At 36.4% G+C, this 8,767-nt stretch overlaps 1 pseudogene; it reads left to right on the top strand.

The window, feature by feature from the left end:
• Positions 1 to 676: 676 nt before the first annotated feature.
• Positions 677 to 3,238, top strand: LOC103556193 (ethanolamine-phosphate phospho-lyase pseudogene; annotated as a pseudogene).
• Positions 3,239 to 8,767: the final 5,529 nt, after the last annotated feature.

The following is an 8,767-nucleotide window of genomic DNA, read 5'->3' as shown; positions in this document are numbered from 1 at the left end:
ACTTGATTTAAAAATGGGCAAGGAATCTGAACAGATGTTTTTCCAAGGATATTCAAATGGCCAACAGATACATGAAAAGGTGCACAGCATCATTCGTCAGGGAAATGCAAATCAAAACCACAATGAGATATCACCTCACACTTGTTACAGTGGCTTTTATCAAAAAGACAAGAAAAAAGAAGTGCTGGTACACATGTGGAGAAAAGGGAGCCCTTGTACACTGTTGGTGAGAATGTAAATTGGTACAGCCACTATGGAAAACAGTATAGAGGTTCTTCAAAAAATTAAAAGTAGAACAACCATCTGATCCAGAAATCCCACTTCTGGGTATATATATGAAGGAAATTAAATCACTGTCTCAAAGACACGTCTGCACCCCCATGTTCATTGCAGCTTTACTTGTAATAGCCAAGAGATTGATATAACCTGTGTCCATCGATGGACGAATAGATAAAGAAATCATGGTGTATACTATTTAGCCATGAAAGAGAGGGAAATCTTGCCATTTGCTACAACATAGATGAACCTTGAGGGCATTATGCTAAGTGAAATAACCCAAACACAGAAACACTAATACCATATGATCTCACTTATATGTGGAATCTAAACAAACCAATCTCCGGGAAACAGAGAGCAGATTGGTGACTGCCAGGGGTAGGGGTGGGAGGTGGAAGGAATGCGTGAAGGTGGTCAAAGGGCACAAACTTCCAGTGACAGGATGAATATGTTCTGGGGATGTGACGTACAGCATGCTGTCTATAGTTCACAACAATACGGTATTTTACATTTGAAAATTGCTGAGAGTACATCTTAAAAACTCTCATAAAAAAAGACTATTGTTTTATCATGATATGAATTCTAAATTTTCATATTGACTTCATGGATGAAGCAAAATATACCATTTCTAAAAATTGTTTATAAACAACAAAAATTGTGTTCTTATAAGAGAAATTGTAATAAAGGATGTCTTTTAAGGAGTTCATTCTTATAAAATTCTTACCTTGTTCAACCCATAAGGATGAGGACAGATATGTAAATTTCAGTGGTAATTTGAAGCAATTACAGCTTGGTAGCTGTAAGACCTTAAACTAAAATTAATTTATAAATTACATTCATGGAAAATATAATCTGTGCTCATATGTAATACATTATAAAGTAGCCTTCAGCTAAAGAGGACATATAAAGGGGGCCGGTCTGGTGGCACAGCAGTTAAGTTTGCATGTTCCACTTCTGCAGCCCCGAGTTCAGATCCCAGGTGTGGACATGGCACTGCTTGGCAAGCCATGCTGTGGTAGGCGTCCCACATATAAAGTAGAGGAAGATGGGCACAGATGTTAGCTCAGGGCCAGTCTTCCTCAGCAAAAAGAGAAGGATTGGTGGCAGATGTTAGCTCAAGGCTAATCTTCCTCAAAAAATAACCAAACAAACAAACATAAGAGGACATATAAAGGCATTGAATCGTGTTACACACCTGTTTATTTTGAAGAAATGTAAAAATGTGTATAAGGTACAGGGCATATGTGCAGAGTAATGGCTATTTATTGTTTATCTACAAAAAGAAGAGAGATGAAAAGGGACTATTTTGTTTTAAAGAAAGAAGAGTCTGGTTGTAACAAAATATGAAAGCAAATGATGAAATATACTTGAAGATGGATAATGTGTAGAAGGTATGAATAAAATGAATTTTTGTGTGCTTGAGTTTATAATAAGTGCAAATAATGAGTTAGATAAAAGCAATGAAATATACTTAAAATTCTACAAAGTTGGCTAAATATGGTAGGTTTATTCACAAGGGAAAAAAAAGGCTTGTGACTCCTTTGCTGCAGACTGTTAAACATACGATATGCAAACAAAAAAACGAGTAAGTAGAATTTGAGTTTTCTCTCTGCTAAATCCTAGTTAGTCTTGTACCCGAGTAACAGAGTTTCCTTTTATCACAAACATATTTTTAATTCTCTGTACTTTTTGACATATTTGTAAATTACCTTTGAAAAGCATTATTGATTTTTGAAAAGTTAAAAGTTTCTAATGTTATTGTCACTTATTGCTGAGTAGATATGTTTATGTGTGTGTGTTTGTGTATTTGAAAATATTATGTGTAACTGTTCCTTGCATATTGAATATTATATCTTATATTTGGATACCTGTGACTTATGTTTATATCTTTTTCCTCTGGCAATTTTTTTTTGATTTTTACCTTTCTCAAATTTAGGTCCCTAATTCAAAATAATTGAACTCCTGTCTTCTATACCTAAAATAGCTGTGTGTTTCCTAACTGACCATTACTAACACAAAGCTATGCTCTTTTATTTTATAAAAGGATGAAAAATTCGAATAATTAAGTTTGTCATGCTCTAAATTTTAATTAACTAAAAATTAAGGTGAGGCTTTGGCTGAGCTGAGAAACATTTCTGAAGCTTCCAAATACGTGGCTGAGACTTTGTTCTGGACATTGTCGCAATGAGAAACCCAGTGGGCAACGGCCAGCCAATGCCATCATGGTAACAGCTAGAGAAATTGAAGAAGGCTGCGCTTCTCTGGGACGAAGTATTTCAATGCTGTATGGAGGAAATCCAGTATCTTATGCTGTTGGTTTGATCATCCTGGATATAATTGAAAATGAAGACCATCAAGGATATGTCACAAGTGTAGGAAATTATCTACTGAGTAGCTGAATAAACAGAAGGCTAAACACATTTTGATAGGCGATAACAGGGGTGTTGGCCTTTTTATCAGAATTGACTTAGTTAAGAACCATCCGAAAAGGACTCCTGCCAGAGCTGAAACTCAACACATTGTCTCCAAGATGAAAGAAGTCCTGATGGACCTCACAGAACTGTGCTTAAAATAAAACCACCTATGCCCTTTACTGAACAAGATGCAAAATTTGTGGTGGACCAACTTGATAGGACTTTAACAGTTTTAGAAGAAGGCACAACTGAAAGACTCTGCATGGAGGCTGAGAATACTCCATGAAGAACAAAGTGACCTAACGAAGCACATCCAGAATTGCTCAGTGACAGCACCACTGACTCCAAGAAAATCTCAGTGGGAAGAGAAATGGATTGTGCACAGATGAACATTCACTGCTCAGTAAGAGGCTCAAGGCATGAAAGATTAGCACTTTAAAGCAAGATAAATGTCCAGAGTTACAGCGAATGAGTGAGTGTGTCTCTTCTGTCAACAGCTCTGCTGCACCATCTGAAAGTAGAATTTCCATTCCATTTAGATTTGTAAATAGAAAGATAAAAGAGTAACAAGAGCAAATCAAGTGATGATCAAACCACATCGAGATTATTAGTTCAACCTCTAGCCTGTTCATTCCTTACCTGGGATTTCTGAAAGTACTGAATTTATTCTGTAAAATTAAGCTTCAAGTTTAATGTTAACTTGGCAGTTTTTCTTCTCATGTTTTAATGTTTGAAATTAGAGAGGAAATTACAATAGGTTCATTAATCTTGGAGAGTTAGTGCCTTCAAATATGAATCTTATAATGATTTAATAGACTGTAATAAAAGAAAATATGTAAACAAAAAAATTAACATGAGAGTCTATTTGGTTCCTTGATTTAGGACAAACTAACAAACCAAAAATCCTGACAAATCAAAAAGCACTTCAGTCTCTTATATTTTTTAATCACCTATTAGTTGTCAGTGGTTTCCAAACCCAAGCATAGTATCTAACCTGAGAATGTGAAGTCAAACATAGACAATACACACTATTCATAGACTCAGACAAGTATAAAACTAAGATTATGAAAAATGCTTTACCAAATGTAAATAGTGATAGTATCATAAGACTACATAATTAAGGATGCTGGATTTATTTGGGGGAAGTGTGTTAGGGTAACTTTGAGGAAATGGCATTTGACTGGTGTTTCCAGAGAGTAGAGAGAAAGTGTTGCAGGAAGTGAGACTAGCATCTCCAGAGGCCCAGAGTTAGGAGGAAGTGTGGCACATTCAGTCAACTGACAAGTAACCGATGCGCCAGAGCTCAGAGAGTGAGAGGGTCTTGATGCTAGAGATGTGGGTGAAGAGATGCGTTGGGGCTAGATTGTCGTGTGGATTTTATTCCTTTTCACAAAAACAAGAAGATAACATTCAAGGATTTTAAGCAGTAGTGTTCATAACAATAAACGTAACAATAGTTCAACTAGATAACATAGGTTGTGCCTTACTTTGTCTTAAAGGTTTCCTTCCTCATTTAAGAACTATGGATAAGCTCAGATTAGTTCATCAAAATTAGGAGAGGCTGAGGAAGTTGCTTGTTTGAGCCAAGATTCATGTATGTGAGTCCCTAGGGATGACCACTTTAAAAAAATAGCAGTGTGTTCCTAGTTCCAGAGCTTCTGATTCAGTAAGTCTAGGAGTAGAGCCCAGGAATTTGGATTTTACTCAGCATCATCCGTGATCCTGATACAAAGAGTCCATGGACCAGAGCTGGACAAAGACGGGACACTGACTATGTAAAGCTCCTTATTTCACACACATAACTTATGATCAGATCCCTTAGGAAAGATCCCAGAGTATACATAGTCTGCTTTTTCACTGCCATCTTCCTACACCCCAGTTTCAAAAATAATAATATACAGAAGACAGCTGTTTGTAGATCTCCAAAGAAATTATGCACATTAAGCTAAAACAATGTCACTAGAATCTTGGCAAATTTTAATCAAGAAGATCAAGATGATGCACAAATTTCACAAACTGGTAACTTCATATCACGTATTCATATCAGAGATGTTGAACTTTTTCTCTGACAGAAATGTTCATCTAAGTGCTGAACGAAATCAGAAGACTGGGTGCCTGGAGTGGGCTGAGTGTGGGGGCTGGGATTGACAGGGAAGGCGCGTGAGCAAACTTCTCCAGGTGGTGGAAATGGAAATCTCGAGAAAGGTTTTAGTTACACCACACACACATTTGAACCAATTGAACTTACACTTCAGCTCTGTACATTTCACTGTATCTAAGTAATACCTTAATGAAACCAGTCAATCAGTAGATAAATATAATTACCTGTGACATAATGTCCTACGTCTTGCCCCACACTTACATCGCCCCTCAACTCCAGGCAGTTGTCCTGGCATTTTCTATCCCTGTGACCCTTCTGTGAGGAGGTCCTTAGACACATAGCAATTCTGGAAACCTCTGCCCTCATCCATTCATCCATTCTACGTGCACTTGTCCACTTCACCACAGCACATTATTTCAACTTACATGTTTTGAGTAAGACTAGCTAACAAAGTAACTTTAAGATATTGAGAGGTTGAAACAGATTTTCATGCACTCTTTAATTGAGTTTATATTTGTTTAAGAACTTGGTGAGAGGCAGGAAAAGATAAAATGACATTTCAGCGACAAAGGGGCTCAGGCTAAGAATGAAGCGATGCCAGTGAGAGTGAATAAGGTTGACAGTGGCAGGAGTGTTTGACCACTTTTGCTGTTCTGGAGGTAGAGAATAACTGATGTGCATATAAATTAGCTTCTGTACAGAAAAATTTAAAGTCAGTCGTGTTACAACTTCAACCTGTGGGCTCAATAAAGGAAAACCAACAAGCCACTATAAAGCATGAACTGAGTTATTGAAAGAAAATGTACTCAATATATGTAAAGAGAAACACAAATTACGATCAAATTTTATCCAATTTAACTGTTTAAAGATCAACTTTTCATTCTAATCTTTGATTTTAGAAATCTTCACTTTGCTATTTATTAAGTAACTGAGTAAGGAACTAAGTATATATTATTTATTCAAAGATCACATAAAATGCAAAATAGTATAAACAATCTAATAACTATAAAGTTATTGAATTGATGAGAACTTTAATCCAAGAAACTCAAAAAATGCACAGTTTTAAATTATTTTTTTAAGTTACTATTGGAAGAAAAATACTATTTTCACTGCCAAATGTCCAAACTACAACAAAATAGGATAGGTGACAACACAAAAAAACACTCAATTTTATTCAGATTTCCTTCCTCGCATCAGTGCTGACTCTTCTTTTTTTTAAGATTTTAGTTTTTTCCTTTTTCTCCCCAAAGCCCCCCAGTACATAGTTGTATATTCTTTGTTGTGGGTCCTTCTAGTTGTGGCATGTGGGATGCCGCCTCAGCGTGGTTTGATGAGCAGTGCCATGTCCGCACCCAGGATTCGAACCAAAGAAACACTGGGCCGCCTGCAGCGGAGCGCGTGAACTTAACCACTCGGCCACGGGGCCAGCCCCAGTGCTGACTCTTAAGTCTGGTGACTTCATAAATAACGGTAATCAATAGTAATGTCCTTTGAAATTAAGATTATGTGGATTTATTAACATTTTATTTATTCTTAAAGAATGAAAATCCATTTTCATGAAAAATAGTTTGTCTCCAAAGAAAATAAAGAGCATGACTGGAATCTAGATATACAAATGAACAAGCCTGTCATAACCGGATTTTTGAGGTTTTGTTTATGGATGAAAGAACCTATAAAATCATTATTTGAGGCTGACAGAGTTTGAAAATGTGAGAAGAAAATCTCGACATGTTTGGTATGGATGTTATTATAACAGCACATTTCAAATGATGAGCAAATACGATGCCTATTACAGAAGAGAAACACATGAAAAGATGAGCGAAAAGGAGCATGAATAAAACAGATTGTAACTCTATGAAAAAAATGGTGGGGAAACTAAACATAGATTGGTTAATGAGAACAACTTTTACAAAAGTTAAATTTGAAGTAACAATCTCACTAATATGGAATATAAATGATATGAAAAGGAAGTAACAATCTCACTAATATGGAATATAAATGATATGAAAAGGAAGTAACAATCTCACTAATATGGAATATAAATGATATGAAAAGGATAAGCACTACAGATACATAATAAAAAGAGAAAGAAAAATAATACATAAGAAAACTCCTCAAATATATGCATTACATTAAAAAAAATCAAGGAAGTGAGAATAAAGAACAATCATTAAGATAAACTTTCCTCCTTACGATTTGCAAAGAAGTTCCAATGACGCTTTGTTAAATTCTCTACCCAAAGCTGCTAAAAAGTGACCTGAGAAATTACATCAACGCTTCTTTTCTTCACCGTGGCCGGAGTATTTCAGACACAGGTTATCTGGAGCCTGTACTTCAGAGAAGAATTTCTACTTCACAGGAGCAAAGTGGTCCTCTGGCTCACGATGTTGTTTCCTAGTGCGGCCACTCTGCAGGAGCAGGATGGACCCCACCTAAAATGTGGTTAGGATGTCCAGACCATGGATGCCCATACAAACCGAGAGAGTATGAAAAGCTTTTTTACCCACATAAGGAAGCTTTCTGGGAAGAGAGAGGCAGACTTCCTAAGTTGTTCTGAAAATTGTTTAAGAAAGCAGCGAAAGGAGATTGGCTTGCTATTTTGATAATGAGTAGGGAGTGCGACCAGGTGAGGGTTCCTGTGTGGATGCATCTTTGACCTTCCCGCCAGGACTAGAGGTAGTAGCGCCAGGTTTTCTCATCAGCTTGCTCAGACGTGCAGTGGAGAGGGAAGAGGGAGGGGTGGGCCTTAAAAGCGGCCAGTAGTCAAACATCAAAAATGGACTCAGGCTGTTACACTAATAATGAGCAAAGTTTTGAGTCATTAACATTTCCCAGTCCTATAATAAAATTTTCACATCCATTTCCTCATTTGCACATCCCTAAAAGCTTATTTTTTTTTCCTATTTTACATACAAAGAAACTGATTTTAAAATTATTCAAGGTGAAATCAGGGCTTCTAACTCAGTTCTATTTATGTGATTGATTTATATGATTCACGTTGAAATTTCTCACAATCGTTTAATGCAAAGTGGCAAAAGTCTTGCCGTGGAGCACAGCGAGTACTATCATTTTGAGTGTTCATTTATTTGTACTGATGCAGCCCATCGTAATAATATTAACTCACCTTTTCTGAATATTTGATACATATTCAGGTATTATTCTAAGTTTTTTACAGGGATTTGCTCACGCGATCAACAAACCCATGAGGGTACTAGTTCCTAATCCTCATTTTACAAATGGTGAACCTGAAGCATTGAATGGTTCAGTAAGTTAGTAAGATATAAAATTAGATTTAGAGAACCACGGATGGCCCCAACTCAGAATACAGGTTCCTAACCACAACCCTATATTGCTTCTTGGTAGACATTCCCTAAGTTCCTAGACTACTTTCTCTTTGGGGTCATACAAACAAGGTTTGCTTCAGTGGATGTGACTCTATATCTGGTAACAATATAGTTCACTCTTCTCTTTGGTGTCATTTTCCTAACTTCAAACCTCAAGTACAGGTTGAATGTCCTTGTGCCCCATCTATACCGTGAGAGAGAGAATTCTACTAAAACAGACTAAAAAGTTAAATTTCTGTATAATAAACCAGAGGAATATGAAACTATGATAAAGTAACCAAAGGAATGTCTTGTCATTCAAGAATGAGAGAACACTCTAAAGGTCAGAGTATTTTATTTCTTTGCTATAATTCAAGGAATTGAATTTCTGATACATCCTCACAGAATAGATTTTTAACAGGTAGAAGAAAGGAAGTAATACATATCCCTATTTTTTCTGACAGTGAATAAGCAGTCAGAAAAGGCGATTAACTCTTAGCTCCCCCAGTTTAGTCCCTTTTCTTAGCATTTTTTGCTTGAAAACAATTGCTAGATAAAAATTTGTTCCCTGCTATCATTTCATGTATTAGCAAAAAGGTAAGTATAAGTATATACATATTTCCTATCTTGAGCATTTATTGTTGTCTCCCTAT

The sequence above is a fragment of the Equus przewalskii genome, chromosome 5, assembly GCF_037783145.1.
Source record: "Equus przewalskii isolate Varuska chromosome 5, EquPr2, whole genome shotgun sequence".
NCBI classification, from domain to species: Eukaryota; Metazoa; Chordata; class Mammalia; order Perissodactyla; family Equidae; genus Equus; species Equus przewalskii.
The sequence above is the reverse complement of the archived record's forward strand: the minus strand, read 5'-3'. Positions and strand labels throughout refer to the sequence as shown.